This window comes from Oncorhynchus nerka, linkage group LG15 (assembly GCF_034236695.1).
Source record: "Oncorhynchus nerka isolate Pitt River linkage group LG15, Oner_Uvic_2.0, whole genome shotgun sequence".
Lineage (NCBI taxonomy): Eukaryota > Metazoa > Chordata > Actinopteri > Salmoniformes > Salmonidae > Oncorhynchus > Oncorhynchus nerka.
The window spans coordinates 46,525,217-46,542,053 of record NC_088410.1 but is presented as its reverse complement, the minus strand read 5'-3'; positions in this window follow the sequence as shown (position 1 = coordinate 46,542,053).

Below are 16,837 nucleotides of genomic sequence, written 5' to 3'. Positions count from 1 at the left end.
TCCATCCAGGGAGTAGGCAGTACTGGGGAGGCAGTGGGGGAAGATGATAAACGGGGGGATACTCTCACCTGCTGCTCTCATGCGTGCATGCACAATGATGTTCTCCTTGGTAGTGTTCTGTTGCTGATTAACATGCTTTCTGCCCTTCTGCACCAGCACCCGCTCCCTGTCCCCGAACCCAGTCTCATCACAGTTAAAGATGAGGTGTGGCCCTATATTACGTAACCTTTTTGAAGGTCAGTCGGCAATATAATAATCTATCATAAGTTGTTCCCCTTTACAAATCGATTCAACATTTTGCCCTAATGTAGGCTGTAGGTTCTACAAGTAATAAAATGGAAAGGGGACTATAGTGGTTTATGCTGCTGTGAAGCCAGGTTTCATCCTTTTTTCACATTGCTTGTAGGCTACTTACCGTATCTTGACTGTCTAACGTAAGCATGCAATTTTATCTGGGGAAAGTAACAGGAGCCCTGCACGGCCTAATTAGTGCAACACTATCAGCCCCTTCAAACGCCCTACCTAATTATTCATGACACCTTTCACGCAGGTCAACGGAGGTCAGAATTTGCCTGCATATTCAATGTAAGTATTTGCTTTTCAAAATGCAATAGTCCCATCACTTTTTATTATGGTTTTCTCATTACTCAAAATAAAATCTCTAGGCCTACTAAAGTGGTTCAGACCAATTCACTGCTCATAACCTATATCAACATTGTTCCTGCGGCCTATCTTATAGGCTTATAAACAACTTTATCAAATCATATGTTGCTGTAAATAGGCATGCAACGTTATCTCCCTCATCAGCCAGTAAGCTTCAATAGGACACATGGAAAGAGTCCCTATGTCCTACCATTTGAAATGATGGTGCTGCACTGCTGAATTATATGGGTTGGTGGCTATAGTACATTCTACTCAATATAAGATTTTCATTGACACACCGTTAACTGATTTATTGTCAAACAGAAAAACAGCATGCTGCAGTAACACTTTAAAATAATTATTTCATACTACAGTAGTTCCTCCTTTAAAAGTTGTGTCATACTGCTGCACACCTTGCATGCTGCTGCAGAATTCTATGGCACATTATTAAATTGTCAGCCATTTTTACCATTATTGCAAGTTATTGCTAGTTTGACCACCAGAGGGCATCTTTGAGAAACATTTGATTGTTTTCAATATTGGCATCACTAGAGAATAAAAAAAAACTTTTTTGTAAGAACACAGTATAGGGGATTGATTTTAAGAAATGTAGCTTAATTAATTAGATTAATATTATGGTGTTTCTATACCAAGAAAAAAATGAAAAACGAAACCCTCAGGGTTTCCATTAGGATGGAACGGAAAATATGGCGCTGTACAATGTGACGGTCTAATTGTAGTGTAACCAATACCCATACGGAGATTCAGTGAAAATAAAAATCTCATTGATTTATCAAGACCAATCTCCATGCTTGTTTTATAGCAGCGCAAAACGATGCTGAAATAGTTATTGCTTAAAGTTATATTGCTTCTACCTTCAATATGCGTTTTAAATAAATTAGGATGGAATGGAAAATATGGAGCTGTACAATGTGACGGTAGGGAGTACGCTAGAGTACTGGGCTATTCAGCTAAAGAATCTCTGTGTAGTGTGGGCACGTGGGAGACCGGGGTTCAATTCTCTGATGGGGAGAAAATAGTTAACTGATTTGCCTAGTTAAATAAAAGGTTACACTAAGAGCATAACATTTCTACACCCTAATTGTATATAGTGTAGTCTAACCAATACCCAAATTGAGATTCAGTTAAAATAAAAATCTCATTGATTTATCAAGACCAGTCTCCATGCTTGTCTCAGAGCAGCTTTAAACGGTGCTAAAAGAGTTGTAGGCTATTGCTTCTAACAGCACATTATTCAAAACTAGTGAGACTCATGTTGCCTACAGTATATCAAAAAATATTACGTGACTCTCCGCCAATAATTACATATAGAGGATTGGAGGATTCTAAATTAAAACCCTAAACTACCTCATGGGTTTCCCAGTGGCAGCCAGCACAGGTATTGAACCTGCATCTGTAGCAATGCATTTTGCACTGCACCACTCGGGAGGCCCCATCCACAAAGTTTCAAAATACAGAGAGGTGTTTGTAAAGGTATATGGTCCTGCTAATAGCCTGTAATGGTACTTAGTACTGTAGCCTGATGAACCCGTCAGGTATGTTGACTCTGCCTGTCGGAGGTGGAGTTCCAGAGCTCACAGGTGTGTCTGGCATGGATTGTGACTCCATCTCATTCCTCTGCTGGTCTGCCTTCAATGACTCGATCTTCAAAGTTTGAATCTGATCCATGTGCACCTTCATCAGATGAGCAGAATGGTACAGCCCTGAGCCCCCATCGATTACAGTGGCCTCAATTAAGAATTAAAAGTGACTCCAACACACAAAAGCTGTGTACACATTTTAAGAATCTAGCTAAACTAATCGCTTTCTTGGCAACCATGCGTTTTTTCGGTGCGACCCGTTATCCAGCCCTTTGTCCACTGATCTCCACGGATGGTTGTTGGCATGGTTGTATGGTCTGCAAACACACATTCACATCTTTAGTACGCAATAATTTTTATTTTTTATTGAACCTTTATTTAATTATCAATTATATTGCACAGTATGCCTACACATTGATAGGCTATATACATATTTCTTTCAAGAAAATGTACTGAAACCAAGATACCTTTAGTTTTGGTGATCCTCTCAGCTCCGGCTCATTTTCAAGTCCTCTCGTGGTTATGGTCCTAACCCTGGAACAGGTAGCACCATAGAAAGAAGCTGGCTTGATGAAAACAATGTCCATGTCGTCTGTTCTTTTTAGTCGCAATGTCATTTGTTTTTAGATAAAAAGCTTGTTTTTGAATGGTAAATGTATTAAGGGTGGAGTTTGGGGCAGGGTGAGGAGTACTGGTAAGGTGTGACTTTCACATCTATAGTAGCCAGGCTATAAAGAGTCTATTTTCCTGCTAATATGGCTACAAGTGACTGAAAACCTGTTTTCAAATTGCCACCAGCTGTCCATCACTACTGTAAATAAAAACATAGCATCTTGTTTACATTTTTTATTGTAACCACCATGTCACTAATCATTTGTATCTACCTTTCCAATTACTTTTAGAGTTTGGGATTTACAAATGTGTGCTTTTCATATATTTTTCGTCAAATTCAGTTCGGATTTAAGTGTAACGTTTGAGTGACGCCTTAAGTGAGAGGTCTAATGCTTTAATATTTAATAATATCTACCTTTCAAATTCATATCTAAGGGGCATTTTTCACGCCATTATTTGTTACATTGTTTTAGTTTGAACGAGCAGACTGGCACTAAGAACAGCGGGAACGTTTCCCTAGTCAGCGCCATTATTAGTGCAATGCCCCTTAAAGTGTTGGTCCCCCCTCCCCCTTCCTTCCCCATGGGCTAGGTCCATCTTCTGCGGCACATCCTGTGCCCCCTGCCCTCGTGCCTTGAACCTCACGCCCACCACTATTTCAGTGGATACAGCTGGAGAAATGAAAGGCAATCCCATTGCTTGCCATTCGGGAGCCATGACCAATATAGTTGTAGGTTTACATACACTTAGGTTGGAGTCATTAAAACTCGATTTTCAACCACTCCAAAAGTTTCTTGTTAACAAACTATAGTTTTGGCAAGTTGGTTAGGACATCTACTTTGTGCATGACAAGTAATTTTCCCAACAATTGTTTACAGACAGATTATTTAACTTATCATTCACTCGATCACAATTCCAGTGGCTCGGAGGTTTACATACACTAACTTGACTGTGCCTTTAAACAGCTTGGAATATTCCAGAAAATTATGTCATGGCTTTAGCTTCTGACAGGAAAATTGACATAATTTGAGTCAATTGGTGAACCTGTAGATGTATTTCAAGGCCTACCTTCAAACTCAGTGTCTCTTTGCTTGACATCATGGGAAAATCTAAAGAAATCAGCCAAGACCTCAGATAAAAAAAATTGTAGACCTCCACAAGTCTGGTTCATCCTTGGGAGCAATTTCCAAATGCCTGAAGGTACCACGTTCATCTTACAAACAATAGTACGCAAGTATAAACACCATGGGACCACGCCATCATATATCATTCAAAATTAATAATGGTAATAATAACAATCGCTTTGTTTAAAAAAATAACATAAATAATAAATAAAATAAATAATAAAATAAATAATATTTTGGAGATGATTTCGTTTTCAAATAACGTAAAATGAGCGAGGAAAAAGGCCACTCTTGAACATGGTGTGAGACATTTGTAAAGAAAGGGAGTTTGTTTTTTAGAATTATTTATTTATATTTTTAGATGGAGAGAAACCAAAAACCTACAGTCTTCTAATGGATCTCCCAGTTGAGGCCGACACACGTAATGAACCAGCATCTTTTGCACCACTAAGGCGGTGTAGGCTACAGTACCACAGAGACACTGCAGCACATTGGGACCCAAAAGCATAATCAGTGCTCTAACTCCCCCTTGCTTTGGTCTGGAGCAATAAAGTAGTGACACCGGGTACCGTACTAAACCACAAATGACCTCTTAAGTCCTGCAGCATAATTGCAAAACTTTTAGTGGAGCAACCACTGTATGTAATCAATTGAAACACAGACACAGAGCTGTTAGTGCTTAATGAATGTTTATTAAGACCTTTACTTTATTTATTTTACCAGTCCCATTGAGACCAAAGACTCTTTTGCAGCTCCTCCAACTCTGGGCATGCCTGCATGACTTTGCATGCAACATCGCAGCAGAAGAAGCCCACCGTGCCAACAGAACACAACTCCTTCTGCAAGTACACTGCGTAGGCATACATTTCACATCTGCACATGTTGAGGACCTTGAGGAGCATGCCATGTCCTCAACTGCTATCTCAAGGCCCTTATCTTTAGCAGATTATTTAGCAGATTACTCTTTTCTGCTGTCCACTCTGATGTGCCACACATTCCTTTGCCTGGTGTCTACAACATAATAATCACAGTGAAGTGCAGAGATTAACATAAAGCTATGTTATAGAAACTGTAAGAGAATAATTACACGCTTGTACTTTTTATGGATATGCCTTTCGCCTGGAAGACACTGTCGTAGAAGACCTTCTCAGAACTAAATAGAGTCAGACTGCAAGATGACATCACAAAATTATACATCAAAGGTGGCAGGTAGCTTAGAGAGGTGGGTTGCTGGTTCAAGTACCAGACATCTGACAATGTTGCTCCAACCTCTCGGAGGGGTTTGGATAAAGCAAAAAAACTAATCACTTATACCCTGAACAAAATATCAACACATAAGAAGGTAGTACAAACCCTGAGGATTTATGGAAGTGTTATTCATTGTGATTTCCATTCACTGATACAGCAAGCATCTCCTGTGAGCAGGCAGGAAAACGGAGATCGATTCCACAAAGAATGTCTATTTCAAACTGCCATAAGTTTTCAAATTACAATACAATAACAAAAAAAACATAGGTCATCACTACACGTATATTTTCTCTGAAGAAATATAAAATAACATTAAAGTAAAATAATAAAACCACAGATAAATTGAGTTTCAAAAGTGAAATGACCTACAATAAAATCAATAAAATAAGGTCAGGGGTTACAAATGTACAAACCTATGATAGAGTTTAAGAATGCATTTTTTTGTTATTGATTCATTCTCGAGATTTGATCAAATCTTGGATTTCAAGTAAAAATCTATTGCACAGATTTCAAATATTTGTTTTTGTATATATAACATTTACCAGAGAGAATTAAGAAATGAACAACTAATTCAGTGGTTTTGTTTTAATATGAATAATAACATTTGACATATTTCATTGTAAATACATGGGTCTTGTTAATTAAATAAAAAATGTAGATACTTACCTCACTCCAATAAAGTGTATAATAGTTTCCCCTTCTTTATCACAGAAAAGGCATATTTCCTCTAAGTCCATGAATTTGGACACGTTATTACAAGGGTATATTTTGTACAAGATTTTAAAGTGAATTTATTTAACTTATATACAAAATTTGTGAGGGAGCAACCAAGCTTTCTTCCATTAAATTATTCCAGAAGAAGTCCCCTCTAGGAGAGATCTTGTTCTTGCATTCTTAAGAATGTATTATTACATGTCTTATCCAGTAGGGGGCAACCTTCTAACATAAGTTGTGCATCTATCTTGACATGTTCTCCAAAACACAAATGAGATGTAATTAATTGAGTAAGTCCTGAAGGTATTGCTTTGCGTATAAAAATAAATTCTGTATAATGTATTGGGAAGTTATATGTTTCTAAGAACTCTCTCTAAGAGAGTATATTTCCTTTATCAAATAAATCAAGCACAACTATAACATTTCTTTCAAACCACTTAAGGAAGAACAAAGACTTGTATTTAACAACAATATCTTTGTTGTTCCACAGAAGTGCCTTGTGAGTGGAGAAGTTGTGGACATGACAGTTTCCAGGCTAAAAGGGCTTGTCAATGAAATTTGATGGGTAATTTTGCTGGAGAATACTTGCACATCCACAAAAATTGAAGACCACCCAATTTCATACAAATATGACAGGGAATGAAGTACCATATATATTTAGAGCTAAGCATACATCTTTGAATACAGTTTACGTTAAAAGTATTGTTGATATCAATGAAGTCTAGTACTTCAAGCCCACCATCAGCTCTTTGTTGATATTACAGACTTCTTAAGTTTGTGTTGTTTATTTTTCCATATAAAGTCTAAGAAAGTTTGGTTGATATCCTTGCTGGTTTGATCGCTACAAATAGGGATAGAGCAGGGTAGACAAAACATGACAGACCCTCTTCTTTGGACAATAAAACCCTTCCAATAATAGAGATGTCACGCTGGAGACAGTTATTAAAGATGGATTTTTTTTAATCTCTTGAGAGAAATTGAGTTGTTGACAGATAATATGGTTTTTCGCCATTTGCACCCACAGATTGGTATTTGAGTTAGGTATGGATGAAGCAGAAGAGAATGATTTGATAATATTAAGTGCAAAAGCAACCCGATCCTTGTCTTTTAGAAACAGAGCTGTATTGTCTGCTAATTGAGATATTTGTATTTCTTTCCAAATATAGAAATACCTTTTAATTCAGGGTTGTTTAAAATCTTAATAGATAGTAATTATACAACTAAAAGGAATAAGAAGGCTGAAATGGGGCAACCCTGGCATACACTACGGTGAATATCAAATATTTTAAATGTGTTACGATTAATCATAATAGAACTATTAATATCTTCATAAAACATATTGATTACAGAGACAAAGCTGAAACCAAAAGTGTACAAAAGTGTATTAGTCATTTGTGTTCAATTGTATCAAATGCTTTAAAAAAGTGGAGGAATAAAACAATAGCCTCTGAGTCAATTAAATCAGTGTAATCAATCAAGTCTAAAACTATTTCATTAATAAGGGGGTTTTGGCCGCTTTGAAGTCTATTAGCATATGCTAAAGTTATCAATTTATAATCGTTATTTAATAATGCAATAGGTCTCCAATTATCTATGAAAAGGGATCTTTATCAGGTTTTGGTATTAAGGAAATAACCCCTTGTTTCATGGTAGTAATCATCTCACCCTTACACAGAACCCAGTGTGCGAGTGTGCGCCATCGTGCATAAATCTATTTTGTCCCCCTACACCAAACGCGATCACGACACGCAGGTTAAAATATCAAAACAAACTCTGAACCAATTACATTAATTTGGGGACAGGTCGAAAAGCATTAAACATTTATGGCAATTTAGCTAGTTAGCTTGCACTTGCTAGCTAATTTGTCCTACTTAGCTAGCTTGCTATTGCTAGATAATTTGTCCTGGGATATAAACATTGAGTTGTTATTTTACCTGAAATGCACAAGGTCCTCTACTCCGACAATTAATCCACACATAAAACGGTCATCCGAATCGTTTCTGGTCATCTCTCCTCCTTCCAGGCTTTTTCATCTTTGAACTTATATGGTGATTGGCATCTAAACTTTCATAGAATTACCACAACGAGAGGCAACACAGTTCATCTTTCAATCACCCACATGGGTATAACCAATGAGGAGATGGCACGTGGGTGCCTGCTTCTATAAACCAATGAGGAGATGGGAGAGGCAGGACTTGCAGCGCGATCTGCGTCAGAAATAGAAAGGACTTCTACTTTTGCCCTTGGCAACGCAGACACTCGTTGACACGCGCGAGCAGTGTGGGTGCAATAATTGAATAACATAGATTTCTAAATTGATTTTGTAATGCATTCAACGCGAGCGGTGTAGTCAGGGTATTAGCTAGGCATTCTTGGAACATGTTGAATACTGGTTTCTCTAAATGTTCCCAAAAGTGTAAATAAAATTCAACAGAAAATCTATCTGTTCCAGGTGCTTTGCCCTTCTTCATGGATTTAAGCGCATCTCTAATCTCTACTATAGAAACTCATCTTCACATATGGACTTCAACTCATCAGAACTAATTGGAACATGACCATGGACATTTTTCATAAAATGTTCACATTCAATCCCATTAAAATTAGATTTATATAGATTTTCATAGAAAGAATACACACAGCTAGAGATGATCTTAGGGTGGTAGGTAGCCTAGCGGTTAGAGTGTTTGGCCAGTAAACAAAAGGTTGCCGGTTTGAATACCTGAGCTGGCAGGGTGAAAAAAATCTGTCAATGTGCCCTTGAGCAAACCACAAAACCGTAATTTGCTCCAGGTGCGCAGTACTACTATGGCTGACCTACACAGTTCACTCCATGTGGCGATATATATATTTTGGGCTCCCGAGTGGTGCTGCGGTCTAAGGCACTTGCATCTCAATGCTAGAGGTTTCACTACAGACCCTGGTTTGATTCCAGGCTGTATCATAACCGGCAGTGATTGGGAGTCCCATAGGGTGGCGCCAATTGGCCCAGCGTTGTTAGGGGTAGGCAGTCATTGTAAATAAGAATTTGTTCTTAACTGACTTGACTCGTTAAATAAGGGTTAAATAAATGTATTGGATCTTTACACAAGGTATTATCAATATTTAAGGTAGAAAGATTCTCTTATAGTTCCTTTCTTGAAGAGCAAAATAATTTATTGTGTTTTTCTCAACCTCCTCAACCCATTTTGCTCTAGATCTAATCAAGGTCACTTTGGCTAAATAAATGTACATTTGATCTAGTTATATTTTATTTGAGATTCCAGTCTCTCAGTTTCTTCCACTGCTGAAAGGGTATCCTTTTCTAAAAGAACATTCAATTGATTCATAAGCTCATCTTCTTTCAAAAATGTTTGCATCTTTAGTTCCTTACTGCGTGTAATGGTGATAGATCTTACTTTGAATTTAAATATTTCCCAGTTACTTCCATGTTTTGGTTCTAAAATCAGTTGAGTTAAATGAGTCTATGATCAATTTATTTACGCATTTGTTAAAGTCTGGATAATTTAGGAGTGAATTATTACATTTCCAGTGTCCTCGAATGGATTCTTCAGAACATTCTAACTTTAATAATATACTTTTATGATCAGTGAAAGGAGCATGGTTATGACTTACTTCTTGTACATACTGTAAAAGTGGGGGAGAAATGATCAATGCTGGATCTGACCATCATTGACCTATTACACCAGGTGTATTCGTTAAAGTGGGTATTAAAGAAATGCCATGTATCAACCACTGTCAGTTTACTGCAAAAAGAGGTGAAGATGTCACTATTCTTTGAGCGATTCTAGGTGGAAATCAATCTAAAGAGTTACCAGGTGTTTCATTCAAGTCTCCAGCTATTACAAGCCATGCATTTGTATACTTGTTTTGCATCTCAGTAAGCTTATCAGCAAGATCCCAAAATAAAGTCTTATTTGAGGTTTGAGAATTGTACCCATACACATTGCATATAATAAAACAAGCATTGTCTAGTTTGGAGATCAATATAACCCATCTTTGGACACACAAGACTCTGAAATATAACCTCTAAAATTATGAAGCAATATCATAGTACCAGCTGAATGAGTAGACCCGTGACTATAATAAATATTTCCCCATTGCGATTTCCAAAAACTAGATTCTGAATCGCATGAGTGTGTCTACTGGAGTAGAATGAAATCAGCATCAGTGTTTACAAAATTAAAAAAGTGATTTTCTTTTAGCTGTTTCGGAAACCCCTGGCTTTTAGAGATACAATATTTAGTGCATTAAATTCAAAATGTTGCATAACCAGATTTCTTTTTAATAACAATAATAAAACAAATACAGTGTCATGATATGAATAACTGGTTAACATCTTCATTTGACTTAGAAAGAATAGGACATCGATTTCAAGTCAATGTAGCTATATACCTGAGCAGTGTTTTCAATACATGCAGTACTCTCATGACATAAGGGCCACTGAAAGATGCTCTCTTCCCTTCTTCTCTGGCCTTTTTTTTTACCAGCGGCCAAAGTTTATCCAGCATCATCTTCTGCAGTGAGTCTCTTTGACGTGTAGTTTATTCTCCACGAGAAACCAGGACTCCTTGATTTATTTCCATACAACATCTCTGTAGATTCTCATTGTGAACCGAATGATAGTTGTCCGCGGAGATCCGTCATCCCTTCGTTTCCCTGGCGGTGCACTACGTCCGGGAGCTTGTCTTGAATCCTGGGTGCTACTTTGCCAAGGATGTCAATGGTAACGTTCCGTATGTTCTTCCCATCTTCACTTGGTCTGCATGCTTCTGTCTCGCTGCTAGCATCTGAGGTGATTAGTCTGTTCAGCCATGCCTTGCCTTTGTCGGTGTCCTCTGCTCATGTAGTCGTGTGATCTTGAGTATTGATCATAAGAAGGCCAGTTTTATTTCTTCCTTAATCAGAATGACAGTTTTCAGCTGTGCTAACATAATTGCAAAAGGGTTTTCTAATGATTATTTTAAAATTATTGGAACACAGGAGTGATGGTTGCTGATAACGGGCCTCTGTACGCCTGTGTATATATTCCATTTTATTTATTTTTTATTTAATTTAAAAAAAATTATTTTTTTTAAATCTGCCGTTTCCATGTATAATAATCATTTACAACATTAACAATGTCCACACTGTATTTCTGATCTGATGTTATTTTAACCTCTTGCGTCCCCCCGACACGCAGGCGTCCCATCTAGACATCTGGAAATGCAAATGCGCTACGCTAAATGCTAATAGCACTCGTTAAAACTCAAACGTTCATTAAATCACACATGCAGGGTAGTGAATTAAAGCTACACTCGTTGTGAATCCAGCCAACAAGTCAGATTTTTAAAATGCTTTTCGGCGAAAGCATGAGAAGCTATTATCTGATAGCATGCAACACACCAAAAGACCCGCAGGGGACGTAAACAAAATAAGCATAGTCGGCTCTACACAAAACGCACAAATAAAATATAAAACATTCATTACCTTTGACAATCTTCTTTGTTGGCACTCCTAGATGTTCCATAAACATCACTATTGGGTATTTAAAAAAAAAAATTAAATCGGTCCATATATAGCCTAGATATCGATCTATGAAGACTGTGTGATCAAGGAAAAAAATAGCGTTTTATAACGCAACGTCATTTTTTAAAATTAAAAAAGTCGACGATAAACTTTCACAAAACACTTCGAAATACTTTTGTAATGCAACTTTAGGTATTAGTAAACGTTAATAATCGATCAAATTGATCACGAGGCGATGTATATTCTATAGCTGTACGTCTTGAAATAATGTCTCAACCAAAATATCCGGTCGGAGAACGGAAGATATGGGCTGTCTCTTGTCCGTTTGACCAAGAAATAAATCCTAGGCAAATGACAAGACTGTTGACATCGTGTGGAAGCTGTAGGTATTGCAACCTCGGCCCCATTTAATGTGGTTTCTATTCAACAATACGTTCAAGTGGCACATTGATATATTTTCCCATTTTCAGTGATCAGATTTTCCTGCGCTTTTCGATTAAACGCACGTTCTGTTATAGTCACAGCCGTGATTTAACCAGTTTTAGAAACGTCTGAGTGTTTTCTATCCACACATACTAATCATATGCATATACTATATTCCTGGCATGAGTAGCAGGACGCTGAAATGTTGCGCGATTTTTAACAATGTTCGAAAAAGTAGTGGGTAGGATCAACAGGTTAAATGGAAAAAAGTGTTTCTTTCAAAAACAAGGACATTTCTAAGTGACCCCAAACTTTTGAATATATATATATATATATATATTTGGATGGCAAGATGGCACAGATAGAGATGACAGCTTCGCTTTTAGTCCTTAGGAAACTGTGCAGTATTTAGTTTAATGTATTATTTCTTACATTGTTAGCCCAGAAAACCTGTAAGTGTTATTACATACAGCTGGGAAGAACTATTGAATATCAGAGAGATGTCAACTTACCAGCACAACGACCAGGAATACAACTTTCCCAAAGTGTATCCTTTGTCTGCACCTCCCAGGACATTTCAAATCAAATCTAATTTTATTTGTCACATACACATGGTTAGCACTTTTTCTAGTTCCGACAATGCAGTAATAACCAACAAGTAATCTATCTAACTAACAATTCCAAAACTACTGTCTTATACACAGTGTAAGGGGATAAAGAATATGTACATAAGGATATATGAATGAGTGATGGTACAGAGCAGCATAGGCAAGATACAGTAGATGGTATCGAGTACAGTATATACATATGAGATGACTATGTAAACAAAGTGGCATAGTTAAAGTGGCTAGTGATACATGTACTACATAAGGATGCAGTCAATGATAAAGAGTACAGTATATACGTATGCATGTGAGATGAATAATGTAGGGTAAGTAACATTATATAAGGTAGCATGGTTTAAAGTGGCTAGTGATATATTTACATCCTTTCCCATCAATTCCCATTATTAAAGTGGCTGGAGTTGAGTCAGTGTCAGTGTCAGTGTGTTGGCAGCAGCCACTCAATGTTAGTGGTGGCTGTTTAACAGTCTGATGGCCTTGAGATAGAAGCTGTTTTTCAGTCTCTCGGTCCCAGCTTTGATGCACCTGTACTGACCTTGCCTTCTGGATGATAGCGGGGTGAACAGGCAGTGGCTCGGGTGGTTGATGTCCTTGATGATCTTTATGGCCTTCCTGTAACATCGGGTGGTGTAGGTGTCCTGGAGGGCAGGTAGTTTGCCCCCGGTGATGCGTTGTGCAGACCTCACTACCCTCTGGAGAGCCTTACGGTTGAGGGCGGAGCAGTTGCCATACCAGGCGGTGATACAGCCCGCCAGGATGCTCTCGATTGTGCATCTGTAGAAGTTTGTGAGTGCTTTTGGTGACAAGCCAATTTTCTTCAGCCTCCTGAGGTTGAAGAGGCGCTGCTGCACCTTCTTCACGATGCTGTCTGTGTGTGGACCAATTCAGTTTGTCTGTGATGTGTATGCCGAGGAACTTAAAACTTGCTACCCTCTCCACTACTGTTCCATCGATGTGGATAGGGGGGTGTTCCCTCTGCTGTTTCCTGAAGTCCACAATCATCTCCTTAGTTTTGTTGACGTTGAGTGTGAGGTTATTTTCCTGACACCACACTCCGAGGGCCCTCACCTCCTCCCTGTAGGCCGTCTCGTCATTGTTGGTAATCAAGCCTACCACTGTTGTGTTGTCCGCAAACTTGATGATTGAGTTGGAGGCGTGCGTGGCCACGCAGTTGTTTGAACTGATTCCAGAGGCCAACCCAAAACAACGCTGCCGGAGCGGTCTTCTAGTGAGGCTTTGGAGGCGCGTACACCACCCACCGCTTCAGAGTATATTACTCGCTAATGTCCAGTCCCTAGTTAACAAAATCGACAAAATCAGAGCAAGAGTTGATTTCCAAAGAGAAATCCAGGATTGTAACATACTCTGTTTCACGGAAACATGGCTAGCTGGGGACATGCTGTCGGAGTCCATACAGCTAACGGGATTTTCAGTGCATTGTGCCGAAGAAGAGTATGTTTCATGATTAACGACTCATGGTGTAATTGTAACAACATACAAGATCTCAAGTCCTTTTGTTCACCTGACCTAGAATTCCTCACAATCAAATGTCGACCGTATTATCTCACAAGAGATAACTCTCCTCATTTATCGTCACAGCCGTGTATATCCCCCCGCAAGCGGATACCAAGATGGCCATCAAGGAACTTCACTGGACTTTATGCAACTGGAAACCATACATCCTGAGGATGCATTTATTGTAGCTGGGGATTTTAACAAAGCTAATTTGAGAACAAGGCTACCTAAATTCTAACAGCATATCGATTGTAGTACAGGAGCGATTAACGCGCTCAACCATTGCTACTCTAACTTCCCGCAATGCATACAAGGCTCTCCCTTGCCCTCCTATTGGCAAATCCGACCATGACTCCATCTTGTTGCTCCCCTCCTATAGGCAGAAACTAAAACAGGAAGCACTGGTGCTTGGGTCTATCCAACGCTGGTCTGCCAATAGCATTCCACGCTTCAAGATTGCTTCGATCACATGGACTGGGATATGTTCCTGGTAGCCTCAGACAATAACATTGACGCATACGATGACTCTGTGAGTGAGTTTATTAGGAAGTGCATTGGAGATGTTGTACCCACTGTGACTATTAAAACGTTCCCTAAACAGAAACTGTAGATTGATGGCAGCATTCGCGCAAAACTGAAAGCACGTACCACCGTATTTAATCATGGCAAGGCGACTGGAAACATGGCCGAATACAAACAGTCTAGTTATTCCCTCAGCAAGGCAATCAAATAAGCAAAGCGTCAGTATAGAGAAAGTGGAGTTGCAATTGAACGGCTCAAACACGAGATGTATGTTGCAGAGCCCATAGACAATCATGGATTACAAAAAGAAAACCAGCCCCGTCGCGGACATCGACGTCTTGCTTCCAGATAAATTAAACTACTTCTTTACGCACTTTGAGGAAAATACAGTGCAACCGACGTGGCCCGCTACCAAAGACTGTGGGCTCTCCTTCTCTGTGGCCAACGTGAGTAAAACATTTAAACGTGTTAACCCTCGCAAAGGCTGCTCGCCCAGACGGCATCATGAAGTGCTTTGAGAGACTAATCAAGGATCATATCACCTCTACCCTACCTGTCACCCTAGACCAACTCCGATTTGCTTACCGCCCCAATAGGTCCACAGACGATACAATCGCCATCACACTGCCCTATCCCATCTGGACAAGAGGAATACCTATGTAAGAATGCTGTTCATTGACTCCAGCTCAGCATTCAACACCATAGTACCCTCCAAACTCATCATTAAACTTGAGATCCTGGGTCTCGACCCCGCCCTGCGCAACTGGGTCCTGGACTTCCTGATGGGCCACCCCCAGGTGGTGAAGGTAGGAAACAACATCTGCACTCCGCTGATCGTCAACACTTGGGCCCCACAAGGGTGCATGCTCAGCCCCCTCCTGTACTTCCTGTTCACCCATGACTGTGTGGCCATACACGCCTCCAACTCAATCATCAAGTTTGCAGACGACAAGTCTACAGTGGTAGGCTTGATTACCAACAACGACAAGACAGCCTACAGGGAGGAGGTGAGGGCCCTCGGAGTGTGGTGTCAGGAAAAGAACATCACTCAATGTCAGCAAAACAAAAGAGATGATTGTGGACTTCAGGAAACAGCAAAGGGAGCACCCCCCTATCCACATCGACGGGGCAGCAGTTTTAAGTTCCTTGGTGGACATATCACCAACAATCTGAAATGGTCCATGAACACAGACAATGTGGTGAAGACACAACAGCGCCTTTACAACCTCAGGAGGCTGAAGAAAATTGGCATGTCATCTAAAATCCTCACAAACATTTACAGAAGCACAATTGAGAGCATCCAGTCGGGCTGCATCAGTGCCTGGTACGGCAACTGCACCGCCCATAACCACAGGGCTCTCCAGAGGGTGGTGCGGTCTGCATAATGCATCACTGGGGGCAAACTACCTGCCCTCTAGAACACCTACAGCACCTGATGTTACAGGAAGATACATCAAGGACAACAACCACCCGAGCCACTGCCTGTCCACCCCGCTACCATCCAGAAGGCGAGGTCAGTACAGGTGCATCAAAGCTGGGACCAAGAGACTGAAAAATAACTTATATCTCAAGGCCATCAGACTGTTAACTTCTTGCGTCGAGCCATCCCGGATCCGGTATCGTGACTACAGCCTCAAGCTCATTACCATAACGCAACGTTAACTATTCATGAAAATCGCAAATGAAATTAAATGAATCTATTTGCTCTCAAGCTTAGCCTTTTGTTAACAACACTGTCATCTCAGATTTTCAAAATATGCTTCTCTACCATAGCAAACTAGCATTTAGCATTTAGCGTTAGCATTTAGCGTTAGCATTAGCAGGCCACATTTTCACAAAAACCAGCAAAAACATTCAATAAATCATTTACCTTTGAAGAACTTCGGATGTTTTCAATGAGGAGACTCTCAGTTAGATAGCAAATGTTCAGTTTTTCCTGAAAGATTTTTTGTGCAGGAGAAATCGGTCCGTTTGGTGCGTCACGTTTGGCTACCAAAATAAAACGAAAATTCAGTTATCCAAACGCCAAACTTTTTTCCAAATTAACTCCATAATATCGACTGAAACATGGCAAACGTTGTTTAGAACCAATCCTCAAGGTGTTTTTCACATATCTCTTCAATGATGTATCGTTCCTGGAAGTATGAGTCTCCTTCTGTAACGCAAGGTACAATGGGAATTACGCACCGATTTAGACAAAGGACACCGGACGGCCCCCTGGCAAATGTAGTCTCTTATGGCCAATCTTCCAATGATATGCCTACAAATACGCCACAATGCTGCAGACATCTTGGATGAACGGCAGAGC